Below are 26303 nucleotides of genomic sequence, written 5' to 3' on the forward strand. Positions count from 1 at the left end.
GCGCCTCGAGCTTCCTGAGGCGGGCAAGGCTGACCAGGTGGAGCTTGAGGCAGTCGAGGCCGCTGGGCCGCATGGGCCCTGGGCCAACTCGAGCAGGGCGCGGGCCCGGTCGCTGCCAGGTGGCGGAGCTGCGGCGGGTGTGGGTAAGTGCGGCGTCGGGAGGCCGTGTTGGGGGGCACCTGGAAGGCTCTGCGGTGTCGCGGGTGCGGAGGCAGCGACAGGCGGTGAGGGTGGAAGAGCGCCAGCACAGGGTCGGACACGCGCCGTGGACGCACCTGGTGCAGGTGCCCACCTGGGTGAGCGCGTCGAGGACGCTGTCAGAGCGGCGGACCGGCAGGAAGGCGGGCGCCGAGGGGCCTGGCGGGGCTCTGCGGGAACCGGCCTGAGAGCAGCAGGTCTAGGGCGGTGGCGGGCGCAGCAGGAGCACCTCGGCCGCCTCAAAGGTCAGCGTGGGCTCCGCCGAGGCCGCAGCGCTGCGAGAAGGCCGAATGCGGCCTCAGCATGTCAATATGGCCGCAGCTGCGGAAGAAGCACGCGTGGAAGGGCTCAGGGCTGAGCTCCTGGGTGTCGGGGCGTCCAGGCTGCGGGCACCGCAGGCCTGCGCCAGCACTCCGCCAGCTGCATGCTGCACTGACGTTTTGATGGCCACTCTTTCCCCTTGACAGTTACCTTTATATCAATAATTTGCTGATGTGGAGACTTTCAGAATTGTTGCACACTCTTGCAGGCAGCCCTGGCACAGAATGGGCAATATGTATTGATGAACCAATGGATTACTGGTGTCAGGGGTCGTTTTCTGGACTTGCCTCTGCTTGGTGAACCTCAGGATGGGTTGCTGTCTGTGAGGACTACGTTTGAATAGCTAAAAAGAGAAGCCTAGGAGGATCCTTCATGTTAGACAATGACTACGCCTCAGTGTAGAGGGATGGCAAGTGAAGCAAGGCTCCCCTCTAGGAGACTGAACAGGCACAGTGGTCTTCCCAGGCAAGGTGAATAGGCTGCGTGGCTATTGGGGTTGCTGAAGAGATAACCCCATGCTGGATATCCCGTGGTAGATCCTTTTTGCTGCTGTTTGAATATCAGTCGGGGTTCAACAGAGATCACACTAAGTATTTTGGGTAGAAAGGGGCTTAATACAGGAAATTAGGTGCTTAGAAAATTATCAGAAGAGTTGGAAAAGCACTTTCTAAGCTGGACCTCCAGTAGTGAATCCAGAACATCAAGGAAGTAACCCACCGAGGGAAGCAATGAAGAAGGCAAAGAATTCAGAAGCTACCACATTTAACCTTGAGTTAAAAAACTGTACTGTGTAGCTGTAATCCTGGGATCAGGAAGTCACTTGTTTGCTAGGTGTGCTACACAGAACTCTGCTGCAGAGAAAATATCACTTCTCACATTGCAACCAACCCAGAGCCGCAGGAAATGTATCTGCCTCACTTCTGCCTTCAAATCTCCTGTGAGGGGATCTAACTGACAGAACTAAATTTGCGTTCAGAGCTGTAGCAGCAAGGGTGTCTGGGAAATGTAGTTTTTTGTTTTTTTTTAAGTTTTCAAGCTTCTTCAGCACACTAGAAGGAGGTTGGAAAAGATAGTGAGTAATGATTGCTTAGAATTCAACACATTTCCAACTGTGGGGTTGCCCCTCAGCCTGGCATCAGCTGCAGCTTCCCTAGCAAGGTGAGAGGGCTTGAATTTATTGGTCTGTTCCTGGGAAGGTATGCCTGAAGTAATTCACCAGGGCAGATTCCTTCAGGCAACCAGAATAGCTGGGACAACAGCAAGGATGGAGGCTGGGGAATAACTGCTATTAATATAGCAGCTTCCAGCTGGGTGAGTAAGAGACCATGACAAACCCCTTAAGGGCAGCTCTTTGTGGTTCTCTCTGGTAGCAGCTTTGAGGAAGAATCATGGGCAAGCAATTGGGAGGAGAATATTTGCTAACTAGCTTCCCTCCAGATGTGCTGATAGCTACAGCCATGGTGTGGGCTTTTCCATAGGTATATGAGTGGACAGATGGGGAATGTGTTATTGAGGGTTGGCTTCTCCTGGGACCTGCAGTTCCTTCTGTTGGTGCTAGTGGCGTTAGTGCCAGCCTCTAGCACAATAAGCTTGTGAGCAGTGGGTGGTGAATGACCTGTAGGAGCCAGCCATCCTGATGGGCCCACTTAAAGGAGGTGACTGTTATCCTCTCTGGTTGCTAAGTCTTGGCCCTCGCTGGGGGCAGGAAGCCAGATGAACTCATCGAGAGGGTCACTTCCTAGTTAGACCAAGGAGAGCTACCTTCATGCAAAATCATGCCAGTGCTTGCTTCAGAATGTCCGATTTGCATGAGGCAAAAGTCCAAATTCCTTACATGCCCACCAAGGCCCTATTTGATTTTTTCCTGCCTAAGACTGACATCAGCTCCTTCTGTTCTTCCTCTCTACGTCCCAGCCAATTAACCTTCTTCCTGTCCCTTCAGCATGCTTAACTTGTTTTTACCTCATAACCTTTGCACTCAGTTTGCTGAGTCTAGAGTAGTCTTCCCTCAGGTCTTCGATTGGTTAATCCTCTCTCATCAATTGAGTCTTACCCCAACTGTCACCTCCTCAGAGATTAGAATACCCAGTTATTCCCTTAACAAGAATGGGTGAGCCCTATGAGGCAAGCCATAAAATTTTAGTGGGAGATATAGTAGAAGATTTAAATAAGAGATACACCATGTTGGTGGGTAGAAAGATGAAATACTGTAAAGATACTGAGTTTCCCTAGATTAATTTTTCCCAAATTAAATTATCAATCCCGTCCAAAATACCAATGGCCTGACAAAATGATTCAAAGTTTGTAGTGAAAAATAAGGAGGCAGTACTAGTTGAGAAATCAAGAAAGGAAAAATTTAGAGGTGACTTGCCCTGCGAGCTATAAAACATAAGGCTACTAAAATTAAAACAGTCTGATATTTGCAAAAGAAGCGGCAGGACAGTGGAACAGATTAGATAGCCCTGAAACCAATGCTCATATAAATAGGAACTTGTGTAATAAAGAAGTAAATCATCACAAGTCAGTGGGGGAATGAATTACTACACAAAAAGTATTGAGGTTTCACTCTCAGGTGTATAACCAAGATAATTAAAAATATATGTCCTTACAAGAACTTGAACACAAATGTTCATAGCAGCATTATTCATAATAGCCAAAAGGTGGAAATAAACTAAATGCCCATCACTGATGAATGGACTAACCATGGCATACCCAGACAATGGAATAGTTGTTTGCTGTTGAATCCATTCCAACTCATAATGACCCTTGTCAGTCAGCCATAAAAAAAAAGGAAGGAGTAATGATTAATGCTATAATATGGATGAAAACTGAAAGCATGTTAAATGAAAGAAGCCACACATCAAATGTCAAATATTGTAGATTCCATTTAGGTGAAATGTCCAGGAGAGGCAAATCCATAGACAGAAACTAGATGAGTGGTTGCCAGGGACTGGGGAGTGACTGTTAATAGGCACACACATTCTTTTTGAGGTGATGAAGATGTTTTGGAATTGGATAGTGGTAATGGTTGCACAACTTTGTGAACAAACTAAAAAATATAGAATCGTATACATTAAAAATGGTGAATTTTATGTTATATGAGTTATAGCTCAGCACGAAAAGTATTTGGGAAATTGATTATCCAGATAACAATATCAAGTTAGATGCACACATCAGAATAAATCCTGGGTGAACTAAATCATTGGGTTAAATATGCAGGTAGTCCCAATTCACGACGTATTCAAATTGTGATGAGCCACACTTAACCATCTGGTTTATTTATTTCTTTTTGTACATCTTATCTTTAGTAATACGAACTACATACAATGTTGCAGTGCATAATTTGCTGATGCTATCATTTTCAGATGTTCACTCACAGATGTCCAAAGATCAGGTCTATAAAGATATTGACAATAAAAGGCGATAGTAATGAAAACTAAAAAACATACAAGTATTCAGCTTATGTCAGAATCGACTTACAACAGAGTCGTTGGAATGGAGCCCTGTCATAAGTCAGGGACTACGCGTACATGTACATGAGTAGTGACCTGCTCTAAGGATTGTGGAAACATTTTCCCACAAGGAAAATACCGGTAGATTTTACTACAGAAAAATTAAAAACTGGTACAGCGGTACACATCATAAAACTAAATTCAGTCATCTGGGATGATATTTTTCATAAAATATATTTCATAAAATAGCAGGAATACAGTTTATAGTCTTAATGTTTTAAAATCTCACTAATATTTATAAGAAAAATTCTCAGACACTTGCAGAGTAAAACAATCATAAAGGAAGAAACATAAATAACCAGTAAAATGTGAAAAGTAAAATTTGAACTAGGATATGCTCTTTTCATCTACCAGACTAACAGCACCTGTAATTCACAAAGTAATGTTTTCTTCATGCCCAGCAGTGGAAGCAGAATGTGAATCAAAATTTACAACCAAGTTGTGAAAAAGGATGCACACCTGTGTGCAGGTTGTGTGGCTATGTCCAATGATACTTATTAAAAAAACAAACTCCAGTGTGCATTTACCCACTTTTTAGATTCAATTATCAACACTTAATTTGATAGAAGCTTGAGTTTTATTTTTGTAAGCCCTAATTTATTATTGATAAAGTTAGCATATATTAACAAGAGTTCAACATAATGTTTTATTATAACACTTATAATTTTTCTCATAAAACCAGCTTATAAGAAATGCTAAAACTTGACCATACTGTCATTATAATTGGGGTTCCTATTTTTTTCTTTTCTGATTGTGTTGACAGTAGATAATAACTAATGTTTTTAAGAGAGCACCAGAGAAGTAGTCCAACAAAATACCCATTCCTCACCCATCTTCAGACTCAGAAGAAGAGGGAGGAGTAATTTTGGAGTTAGTCATGTAGTATTAAATCCTGTTGCCATTGAGTCAATTCTGACTCATAACGACCCTATAGGACACAGTAAAACTGCCCCATAGGGTTTCCAAGGAGTGGCTGGTGGATTTGAACTGCCGACCTGTGGTTAGCAGCCAAACACTTAACCACCGTACCACCAGGGCCCTAATGTAGTATTACAAACTAGTAAATATTAACTGCCCTACCCGCACCCCTTTCTTCTCTGTTAGAGTCACCTCTAGTCTTGCCCACCGTGACTCAGACAAACTCACCTCTGACTCAGGAAAATTTGAGAATAGTTCTATGCTGTCTTAAAAGTGACACAGGAAAATACAATTCCTTATAGTACATAGGGAATAAAATTGTATAAAAATAATCATAGTGTTATTTGATTTGAGCATTAAATCTCATCGTGAATGACATATGTGTTTCATTGTAAAAGCAACTATTCTCTGTTTCAAACATGGTTCCAGAATGTGGCCCAACTTGTCTCATTCTGAGAAAGTGGTTCCAGGAAGATGTTGTGGACATGCTGGGTGTGGACATAAACACAAAGTTTGGGAAAAACAAGAGGAAGCCTTTTGTCTATTCCTTGTCCTTGCTGTCTAGCTAAGGCTCACTCAAGATAATAAGGTTGCTCTATCAGAAAACTGTGCTAATTAGTTGCAATTTCTCAACATCTTTGGACTGCTTCTGAAAACTAATTACTGGGAACCAGAGAGTGTAAGAGAATACACACCCTGCGGATATGTAGTTAATACACACGCCTCTCACAGGTGCTGATGGGACAGGCTATTTAATTTCCCCAAAGAGGATGCAATGGGTGTTCCCCTCCCTGTCTTTTAAGTTTTTCTTCTTTAACAGCTTTGTTAATTTAGGTTAAGTGGTTTGGTTGTCATGGAAACCAGTATTCCTTTCAGGCTGATTGTGTCAAAGGCATCATTAATCTGTTTTCTCAACTGCCTCTTCCTCACCCATCTAATTGCAGCCCCCTCCTCCCTTTGAATGACATCATTTTGGATATTTTTAGGACACCATATGTGACATTCAGCACAATTTATTTTCCATTTATGGTCCATATCACTATGTTGATTGTCATCTTTCCACCCTAGAGGAGTTAGGTGGCTCCACCAGGACATAACTTCTACAAAGGTGAGGGTCAAAGTTACTTAATTTAATTCATCTCAAGTGAAATTTAGCATCTCAAATAAAGGAGACTTTTGATGCCTTGGCTATCCTTTCTTCTCATCTCCTCAGTTTTCTTTTTAGGATTCTAAATAAGTGTTTTTGATTCTAAATAACGGTTTTTGATGTTATTCTGGTAACCATGATCTTTGAAAGAGGAAAGATCCTGTAATGTTGGAATAGAGAAGAAGGATAATTCAAGTCTGAGTATAGCCACCATACTAGTGGGATGGCCTTGAACCTGGTAAAAGAGTACAGAATCCAAGGTATTGTCTGTTCCTCTCAGGAAACACTCATGGTGCACAGTGGTTCTCTTTTTTCCTTTGTGTCCTTTTCCCTTGGCATCCGTTTTCACACATACCTGCCCTTATGGCAAAAAGTGTGTGAAAATGGCAATTTGTTCCCTGCAGCTATGATCCATGGAAAATTTCCAGCTGATTCGTTCTGTAGTAACTTGGTCAGGCGGCATGATTTTTCCTGTATACCTCCATCCCTACACCAGGTTTCCAAATTCCCGGCTCGTTATTATGACAAGAGGTTGAGCGTTAGGGACATCTTGGCTGTGTGGGCAGTGGGATGTAGCACCTGAGGACAGTACAGCACCTGTACCATACCCTTTGCTCCCTTATCCGGGCAATGGAAGAATTTTGGGAATTGTTGGTCCTGCTACCTTCCTCTTGGGAAAGCCAAATCTCACCTTTGTCCTATTTTGCTACTGTTTTTTTTGAGGAGTGATAGTGGTGCTAAAAAACGTGGAAATATTTATTCAAATGCAGTCATAAATAGCATGTTTGATGGGTAGCATATCTGAATGACACAACTAAATTATAATCCTTACGTTTCTTGGTGACGTTTACTTGATTCCAGAGGTTCACATTCTCTTATTCCTAATCCTTAGGCAGAATTCATTGTTTTTTCTTCTGCTGATATTTTTAATCTAGGCACCTTTTATAGCATTCATACCATTTAAGTGCAGTTAATTTGAAAGCATGTCTCTTTAAAACATGAACTATTTGAGTCACATTTCTTATCTTTATGCCCAGCATAGTGCCTGACACATATTATTTTATCAAAGTATTTGTTGGATAAATAAATGTTGACTCAGGACCAAAATAATTGTGATTTATAGCTGGATCAGTTTATAACAGGGAAAAATCTCATTGGTCTTGATTGCCAACAATGGTGGTAGTACTCATTAGACTTGATGTGCTAACTTTCCAAGAGGCATTTGAATTTTAGGCCAAAGGAATGAAGTACTGTGAAAGCAAACCAGACAAAGCAGGCTTGGGCTAAGGTGTATGCTTCTGCAGTTCTAAGTTAAACAGATTTGGTAACATCAAATCGGATACAGAGCATGAGAGAGATCCTAGAATGACTCCTAGGTTTCTAGTTCCATTCCTGGGAAGACATTGGTGATACAGGAGGAGAAGCAGGTTTGGTAGGGTGACTGGGGAAGATGGCCTTAGGAGTTAGAGGCAGTACTTAGGAACAAGCAGCTTGAAAAAAAAATTCAGATTTTACTTGATACTTTAATCGAGACTTGATACCTTAATTAAGAGAAATCATAGGTTTTTGTGTATGTGTGTGTGTCTAGATAATCACTCAAGTTATCTCTGGCACATATTATTTACCTGTTTGAATTAAAGCACCATTGGACCCAAGGAAGAACAAAAACCAAGGTAACACAAGGATCAAGTTACACACCCACCTCTGTCTCCTTCCTTCTCTGTTGATTTTCTTGCCTTTCCTTCATGGCTTCTTGGCATCTCTCTGCACATTTATTCCATTTTCTTCTCTTCTGGGGAGATTTCTCTGCATCGTCATATATCCTGCCTCCTCAAGACTTTATCTTGTACAGGACCTATTTTGGCTACCTCTTTACCTCAAGGGATGTGTCCACCTTCAACTCCCTAGATAATTATATGGTGTTATTTTTTTACTCCTGCTTCCAGAATTCTCAGGAGAGTATCTTCATTGCCCATTTTGTTTTTAAAGTTCGGGTGTAGGGGGTACAGGGCAGAGTCACCTGGCTTGCCACCTGTATTAGTCATATAGTGCTGCTATAACAGAAATGCCACAAGTGGATGGCTTTAACAAAGAGAAATTTATTTCCTCACAGTAAAGTAGGCTAGAAGTCCCAATTCAGGGCATCAGTTGCAGGGGAAGGCTTTCTCTTTCTGTCGGCTTTCCCATCAGTCTTCCCCCCAGACTAGGAGTTTCTCTGCACAGACACCCAGGGCCCAAAGGACACTCTCTGCTCCAGGCACTGCTTTCTTGATGGTATGAGGTCCCCCTGTCTCTCTGTTCGCTTCTCTCTTTTGTATCTCAAGATATTGCCTCAACACATGATCCAATCTTGTAGATTGAGGCCTGCCTTACTAACACAACTGCCGCCCATCTTGCCTCATTAACATCATAGAGGCAGGATTTACAACATACAGGAAAATCACACAATACTGGGAATCACAGCCCAGCCAAATTGATACATTTTTGAGGGACATAATTCAGTCCATGACATCACCCATTTTTCAGATAGGTGAAGGTCACTGCAGAGCAGATCATGGAAAACAAATCTAATTCAAACCACCATGCAGAGAGATGTTGCAGCCCTTGTGATCAGAATAATTGGGTATTTCTCCACCTGCTTTTCCTCCCATCACAATCCATTGTTTGTCATAATTTTCTTTTAATATAGTGAGCAGCATTAGCATTCAAGTGGAAATTGTTAAATATTGCCCTTCCCCCCCGCACCAGAACTCTTATAATACCTATATGTTTTTACCTAATGTTTATTCTGCTTAAAATCCAGGCTTTATGTTCTGCTTTAAGGTGGTGCAGTAGGACTTAGAAGCCACCAGATGTCACTATTGCAGATAGTATTCCAAATTCCCCAGCTTGCATTTGATTTTGCTGGTTTTTTTTTTTTATATTTCAATTCACAGTTGACAGTCTTCAAAAAAGTCATCTAGACTGCCCCCGCTGACAGGAAGGCATAGTGAACAGGTGAGTTGGTAGTTTGCCTTTAAAGATATTCAGTTAAAGAGAGCGACGTTCTTAAAAGTACCCATCATCCCTGCAGGGTTCTTGTAGGAGAATCAACTTAACAAGCTTGCCTCCAAGGTCTCTTAAAACTCTAGACAACTGTGAATCTGTGATTCTAAGCCAAATAAACATGGTCTCTTCCCACCACTCAATCTTCATGTGCTTTTGTTCTGTCAGGATGGAATGATTAAATTTTTATACATGAAAAATAGTAGAATTCATCGCTGTCAAGAAGTTGTACACCTATAAAAAGTTGTACTGGCAAAAGTTGTGTGATAGATATATTTACGACAATGACCAAAAAATTAAATGGGCAATAAAGATACTCCCCTGAGAATACTGGAAGCAGGAAACTAACATGCTGAGGCTACTTATGTATGATAAAAAACCTCATGGGATTTGGTTCCTTGGTTTGGAGGCTTAGGGTCATGGTTTCATGGGACATCCCAGTTAATGGACCTAATAATGTGTTTAGTGCTTCTGTTCTACCTCCTAGTTCACTGCATAGTGCCTGGGGTCTTAAAAGCTTGCAAACAGCCATCTAAGGCACAACAATTGATCTCTATTCACCAGAGCAACAGAGGAAGAAGAGTCTGGAATAGAAGGAGGATATGGAATGTGTGGCTAATTGCCACAACGAACAACTGCCTTGAGACCAGAAGAACTGGATGGTGCCTGGCTACCATTACGGAATATTTTGATCAAAAATTCCATGGAAGAATCCTGATCAAAAGGAGTAAAATACAGAACAGAATTTCAAATTCTCATGGACTCCAGACTTTCTGGAGCCATGGAGGCTGGATGAACCCCTGAAACTATTACCCTGAGGTAATCTTTAAAACTTTAACCAAAAATATCCCCTAAAATCTTCTTATTTGGCTCAACTAGTAAAAAAATGCCTGCCTTGAGCTTTATACTCTTTTAAGAACTATCTATATGGGATCAAACTGACAACAGCAACTCAAAAGATTAGATAGGGGCCTTAGGGGACAGTGAGTTTATGTTAGTAGGGGAGGAAAACTCAGAAAAGGAGGGTATGAATGGCTGCACAACTCAAAGCATATAATCAATGACACTGAATTGTACATGTAGAAATGGTTGAATTGGTGTGTGTTTTGCCACATATATTCTCAACAACAACTACAAAATAAATGAAAACAACAACAACAAAAATAGTAGAATCCCCATAGGAGCCTTAAAGATATATCACAGGCCAGTGCTTCATAAAATGGGTTCAATAAAACATTACTCCTCAAAATGTGTACTGAGAAAGCAGATTCATGCGTAAGTGAATTCAAGAAATGCCACAACCTCCCCCAGGGCGCCCCCCACCCACCTCTGCTACACTGTCCCTTGAAGTATTTGGTTATAATCAGGAAACTCCTTAACTTTCGGTTTAGTCCAGTGGTGCTGACTTCCCCTGTATTGTGTGTTGTCCTTCCCTTCACCTAAGATAATTCTTGTCTACTGTCTAGTTGATGAATTCTGCTCTTCCTCTCTCCCCACCCTTGTAACTATCAAAAATATTTTCTTCTGTGTTTAAGCTGTTTCTTGAGTTCTTGTAATAGTGATCTCATACAATATTTGCCCTTTTGCGACTGACTAATTTCACTGAGCATAATGCCTTCCAGATATCCATGTTATGAGATGTGTCATGGATTCATTTTTGTTCTTTATCATTGCATAGTATTCCGTTGTGTGAATATATCATAATTTGTTTATCCATTTGTCCATTGATGGGCATCTAGGTTGTTTCCATCTTTTTGCCATTGTGAACAGTACTGCAATGATTTGTTCACGTGATGGCTCTTGTTTCTCTAGGATATATTCCAAGGAGAGGGATTGTTGGATTGTATGGTACTTCTATTTCTAGCTTTAAAAAAAAAAAGAAGCGCCAAATCGATTTCCAAAGTGGTTATACCATTTTACATTCCCACCAGCAGTGCAGAAGTGTGCCAGTCTCTCCAACATTTATTGTTTTGTGTTTTTTGGATTAATGCTAGCCTTGCTGGGGTGAGATGCTATCTCATCACAGTTTTGATTTGCATTTCTCTAATGGCTAATGTTCGTTAGCATTTCCTCATCTATCTGTTAGCTGCCCGAATGTCTTCTTTGATGAAGTGCCTGTTCATATTCTTTGCCTGTGTTTTAATTGGGTTATTTGTCTTTTTGAGGTTGAGGTTTTGTAGTATCTTGTAGATTTTAGAGATTAGACCTTGATTGGATATGTCGTAGCCAAATTTTTTTTCCCAGTCTGTAGGTTGTCTTTTTACTCTTTTGGTGACCTCTTTTGATAAGCATAAGTGTTTGATTTTTAGGAGCTCCCGGTTATCTAGCTTCTTTTCTGGTGTTTGTGCATTGTTAGTAATGTTTTGTATTCTGTTTATGCCACGTATTAGGGCTTCTCGAATTTTCCCTATTTTTTCTTCCATGATCTTTATCGTTTGAGATTTTATATTTAGGTCTTTGATCCATTTTGAATTAGTTTTTGTGCATAGTGTGAGGTATGGGTCTTGTTTCATTTTTTTGCAGATGAATATCCAGTTATGCCAGCACCATTTGTTAAAGAGACTGTCTTTTTCCCATTTAACAGACTTTGGGCCTTTGTCAAATATCAGCTGCTCATAGGTGGATGAATTTACGTCTAGATTCTCAATTCTGTTCCATTGGTCTGTGTATCTGTCATTGTACCAGTACCAGGCAGTTTTGACTAGTGTGGAGGTATAATAGGTTCTAAAATCAGGTAGTGTGAAGCCTCCCACTTTGTTCTTGTTGGAAGGCATTAGAGCAAAAACAGATTTCCCAGAAAAGAAGAAATCCAGAATCAAGAGTGCAGAGCCAACTCCTGCCTAAGTTCCCAGCCTGCTGGCCTGCCCTATAGATTTTAGACTTGTCAGTCCCTGCAACCACATGAGCCAGTTATTTAAAATAAATCTCTTTAGGTATACATAAAAGCTCCTATTGGCTAGGTTTCTCTGGAGAACCTTGGGTGATACATATGGATTCTAGTGTAACTTTTTTTAATCCAATGTTAAAAAAAAAGACAAAAATACCAAACCCAACACGTCGAGTCGATTCCCACTCACAGGGACCCTATAGGACAGAGTAGAGCTGCCCCATACGGTTTCCAAGGAATGGCTGGTGGATTTCAACCGCCAACCTTGTGATTACCAGCTGAGCCTTAGCCACAGCATCACCCAGCATTACCTACTCTGATTTGACCACAGAACCCATTTTATGTTGTTGCTGATTGTGTATACCACTTGCTAGTGACCTGTACATTTGGTGTTCTGTGGAGTATACTTTGGGAACTCTTCTTACTCCAGGAGGTTTTGTAAATCTAGTCACCAAGGAAATAAATTTTAATGCCTCTTCTTGAAGAGACTCAGACTTTGATTTTTGTATTATGTGATATCATATTTAAAACAAAAGGTAAAATATGTAGGGGACATACACTTGTATCATTTACGTAAGTGAAAGAAAATACTGGAATACAAACATGACACACTTTCCTCTCTTTGAAAGACTTCCCACTGCTTAAAATTTTTCTGACTTTCAATTGTTTAGTATAATATTTATTAAGTGCCCCTGTGTGCCCAGTACTGTCCTGAGGATGCAAAGACATTTTAACCAGTTGTCATGGAATCATTTCTGACTCATGGCAACCCTATTTGTGTCAGAATAGAACTGTGCTTCATAGAGTTTTCAGTGGCTGATTTTTGCGAAGTAGATTGCCAGGCCTTTCTTCTGAGGTACCTCTGGGTGGACTCGAACCTCCAAACTTTTGGTTAGCAGCTGAGCACCATCCAGAGACTCCATAATCATATACTACTTAACTCTTATACTCTGTTAGTTCTGATATTTAGTAAATGAGATGTTCCATGTGATTTGCTTAGAACTATGCCTAGAACTGTGTAAGCCTTACATAAATAATGGTAAACATTATTCAGTATTCAATATTCTTTGCCAGCACCATAATTCAAAGGCGTCGGTTCTTCTTAAAATGTTCCACTGCTATTCATAAGGTTTTTACTGGCTAATTTTTTTCAGAAGTAGATCACCAGGTCCTTCTTCCTAGTCTGTCTTAATCTGGAAGCTCAGCTGAAGCCATCCACCATGGGTGACCCTGCTGGTAGTTGAATACCAATAGCATAGCTTCCAGCATCATAGCAACACACAAGCCCCCACAGTATGACAAACTGACAGAATATACCACGGACTGACGGAATATACTAAGAACTTCCAAAAGAATGAATAAATCTGTCTTGGAAGAAGTACAGCCAGAATGCTCCTTAGAGGCAAGGATGGTGAGACTTTGTCTCACATACTTTGGACATGTTGTCAGCAGGGACCAATGCCTGGAGAAGGACATCATGCTTGCTAAAGTAGAGGGTCAGCAAAAGAAAGGAAGACCCTTAACAAGATGGATTAATGAAGTGGCAGCAACAATGGACTCAAACATAACAATGATTGTGAGGATGGTGCTGGACTGGGCAGTGCTTCATTCTGTTGTATATAGGGTTGCTATGAGTAAAAAGCAACTCTGTGGCACCTAACAACAACAACGACAGCAACCATTTTAACTATTTAGTTGAATGCTTTGAATTGAAGAGAACATGTAAAATAATTTAGACCCTTCAAACCTTTCCTTGCAACTTAAGAAAACTAAAAACAAACCTCAAATACATGGCTTCCAATCTTGTGGCTAAGGTTTACTTTAGAACGTGCAGCATTGTACCCAAGAGCTACAGGAAGTATCTCTTCATACCCCCATCTTCCCTAAACTTAGGAAGCTCATTTGCTATTGGGGGGAGATCACTATGCCCACTTCGCTTTTCAAGCATCAGAGATAAGTAGTGGTTTGGTTTTATTCTTGGGGATGTAGAGAGTGGAGTGACCCAAGCAGGCCACAGATTTCACTCTCACTTGGGGTCTCATACCTCTCAAAGGTAATCAGTGCTGTTTTCTCAGGAGTTGCCTGAGTTCAATATCCAGGTTATGCCTTCTCACAAGTAGACTACACCTTTTGAAATTCACAGTGGATATGGGGTTCTCCCCATCTGGATTTACATGACGTTAAAAATAATCATGTCACCCTCTTGCCTGTCTTATGGTTGTATCCTCAAGTCTCAGATGAGGTGGAATGTGCACGTGAGGACCCTCAAGGAACGTCTCTAGGACCCTACCCTGTACCAAGGCTCCCATGCCCCACCATTCTGATAAATAACCACAGCATACACCTGGCAACTGTGGATCACAATTCCTGGTCTTTCCAGGAGATAGCTCCATATTGGCCTTGTTGGAACCACGGATAGTCATTATATCCTTATTATTATTAGGTCTAAAATCAGAGAGAGCCTGAAAAAATCTTGTTGAATTGAATTGTCTGTGTTGTCCATTGAAATATTATAACTCCTTAGATATGGTCTCTTCTTTGAGAAGGAATTTTGTAAGACATTGGCAGCTTCTTTGTAGATAGATGTGCAATTCTAAAAGGGCTTATTTCCACTTGGGTCAAGAGTTAACTTTAATATCGGTTAAAGCTTAGCTCATGCAAAGATTGAATGCATTCTAAATAAAATATAAGAAAAATCCTTTTGGAAACTCCTCATTGATTTATGGGCCTTATAAATATGACCTCTGGAAGATAGCATGTAGGATTATGGGATTAATTTTTATGTGTGCCATGAGGATGAAATAGAGTTTTAGAATTATTGAGGCCAGACACAAAGGGAAATTAAATAAGTTCTCTGGATGGAAAAAAAAAAAAAGCCCTACAAGATATATCAGGTAATAAAGCACCAGGGCCAGATGGATACACAGCTGTATTGTGCAGAACATTCCATCATAAATTACTTCCAATTTTAGGAGAGGTTTATAAACATGCTTTAGGAACCAAAGAAACTTCTCCTTGTTCTACTTCGACTGGCAAGAAAAAGTATAAACTATAATCTCATTTTATCCCTCAACTCTACCCCCCCCCCCATAAAAAGACAGGAGCATTAAATTTATAAAGCTATTAACCAGTATATTTATCTAGCTCAAATGGAGTTATTTTATGGAAAGTAATTTTAATATTTACTACCTAGCTAATTGTTATGGATTGAATTGTGTCCCCCTGAAACATGTATTGTAATTCCTAACTTCTATGCCTGTGGTTATAGTCCCATTTGGGAATGGGTTATCTTTGTTACGTTAATGAGGCAGGATTAGTGTATGGTATGTCTTGAGACAGTGTATGGTATCTCTTTGAGATATAAAAGAGATTAAACAAGCAAGCGAGAGAAGCAGAGATGGGGTAAGGTAGATGCCAAGACACATGGAGATCTCTGAGGAACCAGGAAACAAGCTGAAGAGACAAGGACCCTCCTCCAGAACCAGCAGAGAGAGAAAAGAAAGCCCTTCTCTGAGAGCTAGTGCTCTGAATTCAGACTTCTATCCTCCTAAAATGTAAGAAAATAAATTTCCTTTTATTAGAACCATCCGAACCAAGATAAACCCATTGCCGTTGAGTTGATTCCGACTCATAGTGACCCTATAGGACAGAGTAGAACTGCTCCATAGGGTTTCCAAGGAGTGGCTGATGGGTTTGAACTGCCCACTTTTTGGTTAGCAGCCATAACTCTTTTTTTTTTTTTTTTTTTTATTAATTGTATTTTACATGAAGGTTTACAGAACAAACTAGCTTCTTATTAAATAGTACACATATTGTTTTATGACATTGGTTCCCAATCCTACGACATGTCAGCACTCTCCCTTCTCGACCTTGGGTTCCCTATTACCAGTTTTCTTGCCCCCTCCTGCCTTCTAGTCCTTGCCTCTAGGCTGGTGTGCCCCTTTATTCTCATTTTGTTTTATGAACCTGTCTAATCTTTGGCTGAAGGGTGAACCACAGCAGTGAATTCATTACTGAGCTAAAAGCGTGTCCGAGGGCCATAATCTTGGGGTTTCTCCAGTCTCTGTCAGGCCACTAAGTCTGTTTTTTTTTTTTGTAAGTTAGAATTTTGTTCTACATTTTTCTCCAGCTCTGTGCAGGACCCTCTATTGTGATCCTTGTCAGAGCAGTCAGTGATGGTAGCCGGGCACCATCTAGTTGTGCTCGACTCAGTTTGGTGGAGGCTATGGTAGTTGTGTCCCATTAATTCTTTGGACTAATCATTTCCTTGTGTTTTTAGTTTTCTTCTTTCTCCCTTGCTCCCGATAGGGTGGGACCAGTGGAGTATCTTACATGGCTGCTCACAGGCTTTTAAGACCTAGATGCTACTCACCGAAGCAGAATGTAGAACAGTTTCTTTATAAACTATGTTATGCCAATTAAGCTAGACGTTCCCTGAGACCATGGTCTCCACAACCCTCAGCCCAACAATTCCGTCCCTCAGGGAGTTTGGAAGTATCTATGGAGCTTCCATGACCTTGCCTTGTACAAGTTGTGTTGGCTTCCCCAGTATTGTGTACCGTCCTACCGTTCACCAAAATCAGCACCTCTCTATTGTCTGTTTAGTGTTTTTCCCTTCCCACCAGTCCCCTCCTTCGTAACCATCAGAGATTGTTTCTTTTTGCGTGTACACCTTTTTGTGAGTTTTTAAAGTAGTGGTCTCATGCAATATTTGTCCTTTTGTGATCGATTTATTTCACTCAGCATTATGCCCTCCAGATGCATCCATGTTGCGAGATGCTTTGTAGATTCATCATTGTTCCTTATCATTGCATGGTGTGTATGTACCATAGTTTGTTTATCCATTCATCTGTTGATGGGCATCCAGGTTGTTTCTATCTTTTTGCTATTGTGAATAATGCTGCAGTGAATGTGGGTGTGCATATGCCTATTTTTGTGATGGCTCAGATTTCTCTAGGATATATTCTTAGGAGTGGGGTTGCTGGATCATATGGTATTTCTATTTCATGTCTTTCTAAGGAAGCACCATATCGTTTTCCAAAATGGTTGTACCATTTTGCATTCCCACCAGCAATGCATAAGAGTTCCAATTTCCCCACAGCCTCTCCAACATTTGTTATTTTCTGTTTTTCTGATTTGTGCCAGTAATGCCGGGGTGAGATGGTATCTCATTGAGCTTTGATTTACATTTCTCTAATGGTAGCCGTAACTCTTAACCATTGGACTACCAGGGCTCCTAAAGCCATCCACTTGTGGTATTTATGTTACAGCAGCATGAGATAACTAAGACCCTAATATTACCAAATACAGTACTAGATCATTGGGAAATAGGTATGGATAAAACCTTTACTTAGTGAATTAAAAAGTTGAAAAAAAGGCACTCATCTCAAAGAAATGGTGATAGAAGGTTTTTGCAGATATTTCAAGACTAGATTCAGACAGACTATGACTTTCACATTTCTAGGACATACCCTTGGAGTAATCATGGCTGTGTTAAATTATTTAGCTTCAAGCTTAAAGTGTGGTTTAAAATAGCAAAAAAGTTGGAAAAAACATCTATGTTCAGCACCAGATTTAGTAAATTATGGAATGAATATTATGTAATTATTACAAATTATTACAAAGCCGATTCTAAAGCAATCTTTATGGGATATTCACTTTTTGTAAAGTGATAGATAAATGTGTATTTGTGTATCTGTGATACCCACCAAGAGTCTTGTTAGAGCCAATTAAACATTGAGACTCGAGACCGTCAGAGGACACATTTGGCATCAGGGTGCTATGAAGGGTGTCAAGCTGGAGGCATAGCTTGTTGGTAGGCAGAATCAGGCATTCCTTTTCAGTGGGAACTGTAGCTGCACAACTTTGGTGCCAGGAGAGGAGAAACACATCAGACAGGGCAAGAGCTGCCTTGGCTTGAAAACAGCATACCTCACAGGAGCTAAATACTTCTTGTAACAACTTGAAGGGCTTCAGGAGAACCCACAGCTATGTTGTCCTATTGGGTATTTAGTGTTCATTTATAGTTTTTCCCAATCCAGATGCAATTTACCAACCAAGAGTCATCTTTATCATTGAACAAGTATCATCATTGACATTCCACCTGCCATGCAATCAGGTATTGAGGTGGTCAGTTAGGACAATGAACCAAACTGAAAGTAGCTCTCAAGCCTTTGTTTACTTACTGGGACAATGCAAGCAAGAGGCATAAAGAGAGGCACTAGCTTCCTAGTATTCTGATTTTCTCAATGGAACAGCACTGATCAAGGTTCTGGTGGCTGTATGACAGATGGAGGGAAGTGTCTCTCTGTCAAAGATCCCTGAAGAAAGGCTCCTCTGTCTTTATGGACCTATGGGCCAGGGGGAGTTAGAGGAGGAAGGGCTAGAAGTAGAAAGAATGGAGGCACCTGGGCTAGGAATACAGATGTGCATATGAGCATAGCTGATGCAGGGGGACCTGAGTTCTTGACTGCAGCTCCTTCCAGAACACTGCAATGCACTAGCAGTGCATCAAGTATGGAATGGGAAGGGCAGCTTCCCCGCCTGAGGCCTGCCAGGTGAAGCCTTGCCCTTGCTGGTGGTTGGCCCTGAAAGGTCACACATAGGATTTTGGCCTGGAGCCAACTGTTCACCACCCTTATCAGTTCTCCAGGGGAATAGAGCTAGAATGTTAACTGAAGGGCTAATCTTGATACAAAAGGGTTTTTAATCCTTTACCCATAGTGCTTACTGTTTTAATTAATATCAAATTTGCTAAAGTTATGAATTAAAAAACAATTCTTGTAAATATTTTACAGATTTTTAAAATTATATTTAAAAACAGCTAATTTATAAAAAATAAGTACAACTACTTTTAATTGTTTTTTGATTAATATTTAATGCATATTTTTGATGGATCAAATCCCTCCATATATTTAATATCTTTTAGATATTTAATTATTGATGATCAATTTTAATTTTTCAGTTCTCTTTTTTGTAACCTCTTGTGTTAGGGCTGAGTATGTACTAGTGGAATTTTAACTCCAATATTCAACCTATAATTGTATTTCCTTTCTCTCTTTTTAACAGCTTTATTGTGATATAATTCCCATACCATACAATTCACTGATTTAAAGTATACAATTCAATGGTTTTTAGAATATTCACAGTTGTGCAACTCTCCCTATAATGGTGTTTTATAGTTTTTAGTGTATATCCCTTATACTTCTTTTGCACTAAATTTGTTAAATTTATTTCTGAGTATTTTATTCTTGTTGATGCTGTTGTAGAATTGTTTTCTTCATTTTCAGATTGTTTATTGCTAGTGCATAGAAATACAGTTGAGTTTTGTATATTCTTGTACCTTGCAACCTTGCTGTACTCCTGTATTACTTCTGATAGTTTTTTTTTAGAGAATTCTTTATAATTTCTCTATGCAGAATCATGTCATCTGCAAATAGTTTTACTTCTTCCTTTCCAATCTGATTGCCTTTCATTTCTTTTTCTCGTCTAATTGCTGTGAATAGAACTGTCAGTGTAATGCTGAATGGAAACAGCAAGAGCGGATATCCTTGCCTTGTTCCTGATCTTATGGAATGGCATTCAGTCTTGCACCATTACATATGAGGTTAGCTCTGGGCTTTTACAGATTTTTTTAAATCAAGTTGAGAAATTTCCTTTCTGTTCCTAGTTTCAGTGTTTTTATCATGAAAGGTGTTGGATTTTGTCAAATACTTTTTCTGTGCCTATTGAGATGATCATGTGGTTATTGCCTTCTATTCTATTGATATAGTGTATTATGTTAATTGATTTTAGGATGTTAAAGCAACCTTGCATTCCTGGGATAAATCTCACTTGGTCATTGTATGTAATCTTTTTAGATGTTGTGGATTCCTTTTGTTAAGGAAATTTGCATCTATATTTATAAAAGGCACTGGTCTGTAGATTTCTTTGTTGCAATGTTGTCTGGGCTCTTAAAATGAGTTGCAAAGTTGTTTCCTTCTCTTCTATTTTTTAGAAGAACTTGTGAAGAATTAATAATCATTATTCATTAAATATTTGGTAGAATTTATCAGTGAAGCCATCTGTGCCTGAACTTTTCTTTGTGGGAATTTTAAATTACTAATTCAATCTCTTTACTTGATATAGGCCTGTTCAGATTTTCTGTTTCTTTTTGAGTCAGTTTTAAAAATAATTTCTGCCTTTCTAGGGATTCCTGCATTTCATGTTAAAAAAAAACATTGCATCAAGTCAATGTTGACTCATAGCAACCCTATAGAACAGAGAACTGCCCCACAGGGTTTCCAAGAAGTGGCTGGTGGATTCGAACTGCTGACATTCTGGTTAGTAGCCTAGCTGTTAACCACTGTGCTACCATTTTCATGTAGAGTACCTAATTTGTTGGCATGCAGTCACTCATAGTATTCTCCTATAATCTGTTTTATTTGTATGAGGCTGGTAGTAATGCTTTCTCTTTCACTTCTGATTTTAGTAATTTGAGTCTTTTCTTTTTTTCTTGGTCAATCTAGCTAAAAGTTTGTCAGTTTTGTTCATCTTTTCAAAGAACCAAGTTTTGTTTTATTGATTTTCTCTATTGTTTTCCTAATCTTGATTTCATTAATCTCTACTGTAATCTTCATTATTTTCTTCCTTCTGCTTTCTTTAGGTTTGATTTGCTCTTCTTTTTCTAGCATGTCAAGGTAGAAGTTTAGATTATTGATTAAAGATCTTTCTTTTTTAATATAGGCATTTTATAGCTATAAATTTCCCTCAAATAACTACTTTAGCTGCATCTGATAAATTTTGATATATTTTCATTTTCATTCATCTCAATATGTTTTCTTCTCAGAATATATATCACATTTACACTAATGATTCCGGTAAGATATAGAAATGTTACGCCTATATAGCTCTTCCCCTTTTTCTGTGTGATTATTGTTATGCATATTGTATCTATATGTGTTATAAATCCAGCAGTAGATTGTTATAGTTACTCCTTTATTTAATTTTGTGTCTTTTAAAGAAGCAACCCTATGAGTGGTGGTTGGGTGGAGGAAGGTAGCCCCAGACGCCTCAGCTGCTCTTACCTGAAATAGGGCTTCCGTAACACAAAGCTGAGGGGTAAGGGATGAGAAATGCTGGTGGTCTGGCCCTCCTGGAGAGATACTTCAGCCCCAGACTGAAAGCTGGAGAAATTAGGAGCCCTGTGTTCTTGGCTACAGCAGCCTGGATTAGTTATTCCATCATGCTGATCTGCAGGTGAAGGGGCAATACCACTGACTATTGTTGTTCCTACCAAAATTTAGTAGATTTTCTAGAATAAATGTATCTCCATTTGCTATAAGCCCTTAGGACAATTTCTGAGACTTAATTTTTTTTCCTAAAATAATTTTCACCAGTTACCATTTCACGGGGGAGAAGGTTTGTAGAGCTCCTCACACCATTGTTCTGGAAATCTACTTCCCTTCATATTTATGATTCATATGTGTCTCAAGGACCAGTCCCTATAGTCACTTCATCAATACTATGCATTTATTAAAAAATGAGATATATATACAAAAACATATTAATGGTAATCTCTAGATGAGAAATTCTGTCGATTTTAATATTCCTATTTTGTTCATCTGTATTTTCTGCAACAAACATTTTGTTTTGAGATGAGAAGAAAAAGCTTTTAATAATGGAAGCAAATAAAAACAAATGATTTTTCTCTTGGCAGCTGAGAAGGAAAGGGATAGTAGGAGGACTGAAATTCATTCTCTCTCTTTTTACTGAGAGACTCCCTGGAAAGAAAGATGACCTGGTCAAATTTTCTTATAAACATGTTAATGACAGACCTCTTGGCAAATACACTAATGGCATTCACTGGTGGGAGAGTGCTTAACTATGGAATGTTTGTAGCTTAGCAGGATGTACCTGGTCTATCTAAAGTAGAACATAGTAGACAGAGCTGAAATCTATGGACATGGCTCTTTGGACAAGTTACATGAGCTATTTAAGTATAGGAATATAAAATGGAGATATGACAGAAATAGTTTTCTTCTGTTAAAGTGATTTCTGCATAGTTGAATATTGCCTAGTGGGATAAGAAAGGATCCGGGAAGCCTTTTTGGAGGCCTTGGGCCTCTCACTGCCTGTTCAGTACAATTACTCATATCTCTGAAATTTCTAGTAAAGCCTGACACTGGGTAAGAACTCTGATTCTGGTGAGTCTGATTTGAGAATCCAATGCTTTTTTTTTTTTTATAGGTGGAAGTTTATACAGCAAATTAGTTTCCCGTTCAACAATTCATTACACACATTGTTCGGTAACGTTGTGCCCCGCCCCCCCCCCCCCCCGCAATGTGTCAGCACTCTCTCCATTTCCACCCTCCCTGTTTCCATCCATCCTGTTTCCCTGCCCCTCCTTGCCTTCTAGTCTTTACTTTTGGGCAGATGTTGCTCATTTGGTCTGTATAGTTGATTGTTCTAAGGAGCATGTTCCTTGTGGGTATTATTATTTTACAGGCCAATCTGTTATTTGGCTGAAAGGTGACCTCTGAGAGAGAATCCAATCCTTTTTATTTTTTACAGGAACAAAATAGAAAAAAAAGCTATTTCTTAGGAGCCCTTGTGAGTTTAAACACTTTACTGAAGTGGTACTAGAAATCATGGAACCCTTTGTAGGCAAGTAATAAGCAGATATATTCAGGAGCAGCAGTGAGATGGAAGTTGTGAACCCTCATTGTCAGCACTACTATTGATCACAGGAATTAAGTACATTTTATCAAATAATTAGGCAATGCAGATTAGTTCCTTTACCTGAAAACCAATTTGGCCTATGTCAATTTGGCAATTCATTGCAGTGGTTTTCTGGGAATTGATTTTTATCGAGTTGGTCTGCTTCCAGGAAGTTCAGTAAAAAATATTTACACCAGTTCCTTGGGCATTTGCATAGTATCTGAGAGTAGAGAGGAAGCATTGGGAGATGTGGGGAGTGAATACCCTTTCTCCAAACCACAAGGCTTTTGTGTTTTTGCTCTATTTTGTGCTTTAAAAAAAAAAAAAAAAAAGTAGAATATCTTTTTCTCCTTATGTTAAACTTACATACCTAAAAAAAAAAAAGATTTTTTTTTCTACTGAAGAAAATTAAAAAATACAGGAAATATTTAAAAAGAAACCAACACAATTTTATATGTTTTGTATACTTCCCTCTAGTCCTTTCTTATATGCATAGATTTTTTTCTTACGTGTTTATATATCATACTGTACAGAGTTTAAAAGTTTTAATATAAGAGGTTGAATAATCACTTAAGTTTTTGAAAAATCAAACCAGTGTCTGCCTGAATTGCCCAGTCAATTATTCAGATAGGTTGAGTTGTTAGAAACTCTCCAGATTGCTTGTGTGTGTGTGTGTGTGTGTGTGTGTGTGTTTTCACATCACAGACAGGTCCTGTACACATAACAGAAAGTACCTTGTTCTTGGCTGCTGCCCAGTTGATTCCGACCCACAAGGAACAAAAGGTATACAAAAGGTATAGAGGAGGAAAAACGCTCCACTTAAGTACAGCACTTTAATGGGATTAAAGAAGGGAAACTGGGATTGAAAGAGGAGGCTTTAGCCACTAGGTGTACTTACCCATCCCTGGGTAAGTCTTGTAATTTCTGTGACTCAGTTTCTCAGGCCTCGACGAGTGGTCGGACCACAGTATCGCTATAGTCCTTACTGTCCTTTAAGGCCCAGTTCAGTCCATGCTCTATTCAAAGCCTTCCCAACTGACCTCTCCAGTCCTCATAGTTGTATCCTGCCGAGTCAGTGCCATATTCCTTTTTTGTCCTTTTTTTTTTTTTTTTTCTTATTTCCCCATCATTCACGGGTTTTTTTTTTTCCCCCTTAGAACTGATTGAGAGCTGATTGGCGGCCCAGGTAGTGCAATGGTTAAGAGCTCATCTGTTAACCACAAGGTCGGCACTTCAAATCCGCCACTCTTTCCTTGGAAACTGTATAGGGCAGTTCTTCTCTGTCCTTTGGGGTCGGTAGGAGTCCAAATCTACTGGAAGGCAACCAGGGTTTTTTTTTTTTTTTTTTTTGGTTTAAAGCTGGTTGTAGTACTGCATGTCCTTCAGCAGGTGGCGACCTTCACAAACACAATTCAGGCAATTTTGTTGATTTGCTTGTCAACAGAACAGTACCCAAAATGGGACCTTCCGATGCCCAGAGCAACTACCTCAGCTGATCTCCACTAATTAGAAACATTTGCTTCCTCGAAGTCACAAAAATGTTCCCACTGTTACTCTGTTTTTTGGAGGGGAAAAATCGGAGTTGTTATTTAAGTGATTCCGTTTTCCAGCCCTTATGTGCTTGGAGGATCAGGAGATGCCAAAACAAAGCTCCTTATTTTTTCCCAAAGATTAGAGAGAAATCATGGTTAAAAAAAAAAAAAAAATTGGAGGATGGAATTATTTTTTTACGAGATGATGATAATGTTAAACTTTTGTATAGGGATCTGTATCATTAAAAACAACGGGAAGGAGAGAATGTTTTTAAAAACAGGCTTTACTACCAAACTGAAAAAACAAAGCCATTAAAAAACTGGGCATAGTCTCTCTAACAAGAATATCTGAGAGTTGGTTGTTTTATGACATGGGGAAGTTAGTATGTATCCTGTATGTATCTAGTATGTAACCCATTGCCATTGAGTCTGTTCTGACTCAAAGCGACCCTATAGGACAGAGTGGAGCTGCCCATATGGTTTCCAAGGCTGTAATCTTTATGTAATGTGTTACATGGGGGTCACTATGAGTTGGAACCGACTCGGCGACACCTAGCAACGACAACAACAATCTTAATGGAAGCAGACTGCCACAGCTTTCTCACATGGAGTGGCTCCTGTGTTTGAACACTGACCTTTCGTTTAGCAGCGGGGTGCTTAACCACAGTACCACCAGGGCTGCTTTGATACATTGGTACCAAGAGTATTTTCTGGGATCATGGCACAGACCTTATATTTACTTAAGACCCCTCTACCCTCAGAGTTTTTACCTTGACTATTTGTGGCCACTTACTAAGGCACCTTGCTTGGAAAATAAACGTACTCCCTTCTTTTGTTGCCTCTGTCCAGAACTTTGGGTCACCAGTATAAATTTTACTTCCAGCGGGAATTTTCCTTCTATCATCTAACCGCTAAAGCCAATTTTTCCTCAAACTACCTTCACTTACATGTACAAAAAAGAGTAGTACAAGGAAATGAGATCGAATTTTAGCAAACAAATCAGATTGTCTGCATCTAAATATACATTGCGTCCTTCAAAGAAGCCACAGTGGGAGGCTGTGTATTTATTTTAATAATGATTCAGTGACTCAAAGCATTTAAAAAACTCCTTTATTCTTACTTTGGAGCCTAATGGGATTAGTTCTGTTCAGGGACCATTCCAAATGCCCTGGCTCCTTAGTTTTATGTATGCCTTTTGCATTCTTGTGCTGTTCAGATGGTATTTATCTCATGATCTTTGTATCACCCTGGGGGTAACAAATGTACTAATATCCCTGTCTCTAAAGTCTCTGTCTCTCAGGACAGGTTTCTAGTATTCTTTATATGCACCTTCCATACAGAAGGCTTTACCCCAGGGAGTGTCCCTGGTGTCTGATCTGAAAAATAAGAATTCCAGTGGCTTCTATTTTTTTTTTTTTTCTATACCATTAGTACGTGAAGTCGCTGGTTCTTCAGTTTCTGTTGGACTTGCCTAACTCTGAGGTCAAATATCTCCAGGACTAGAAACATATTTCTAATTTTTAATTCCATTGTGGTCATAGAAACATTGTATGATTTCAATCCTTTTAAATTTATTTCAACTTGCTTTATTGTATAACCTATGGTCTTTTTTTTATTATACCATATGCACATGAAATAAAAAGTATACTCCGAAGTTGGGGGGCATTACCCATTGCTGTCAAGTCAATTCTGAATCACAGCGACCCCATGGGTTATAGAGTAAAACTGAGCTCCATAGGGCTTTCTTGGCTGTCATCTTTAAGGAAACACATCTCTAGGCCTTTCTTTTGTGGCCCCACTGGGTGGGTTCAAACGACCAACCCTTGGCTGGTAGTCAGGTGCAAACTATTTGTGTCACCTAGGGACCTTTGTTCCATAAATGTTTATTAGGTCAGTTTGGTTGACATCAGTGTTTTTATCTTAGCTGATTTTTTAACTTTTTATCTTAGCTAATTAAAAAAAAAAATTTAGACTTACTTAAAAATTAAGATAATACAGAGAGTTCCCTTATCCTGCACCTAGTTTCCTCTGTTATTAACATCTAA

At 39.6% G+C, this 26303-nt stretch overlaps 1 protein-coding gene across 19 annotated transcripts in view; it reads left to right on the plus strand.

Annotated features, from left to right (window-relative positions):
• FREM1 (FRAS1 related extracellular matrix 1) overlaps positions 1–26303 on the plus strand; it is a 333841-nt gene continuing 307538 nt past the window's right edge. For 17 of the 19 annotated variants that reach the window (XR_010322860.1, XM_064290480.1, XM_064290483.1 and 14 more), the window contains exons 1-2: positions 9029–9093; positions 9706–9960. The gene's annotated coding sequence lies outside the window, so the exon portion shown is untranslated. Of the gene's footprint in view, positions 144–9028; positions 9961–26303 lie in introns of those variants that run through there. The other 2 variants (XM_064290482.1, XM_064290481.1) reach the window with 2 other exon arrangements.

This window comes from Loxodonta africana, chromosome 9 (assembly GCF_030014295.1).
Source record: "Loxodonta africana isolate mLoxAfr1 chromosome 9, mLoxAfr1.hap2, whole genome shotgun sequence".
Taxonomy (NCBI): domain Eukaryota; kingdom Metazoa; phylum Chordata; class Mammalia; order Proboscidea; family Elephantidae; genus Loxodonta; species Loxodonta africana.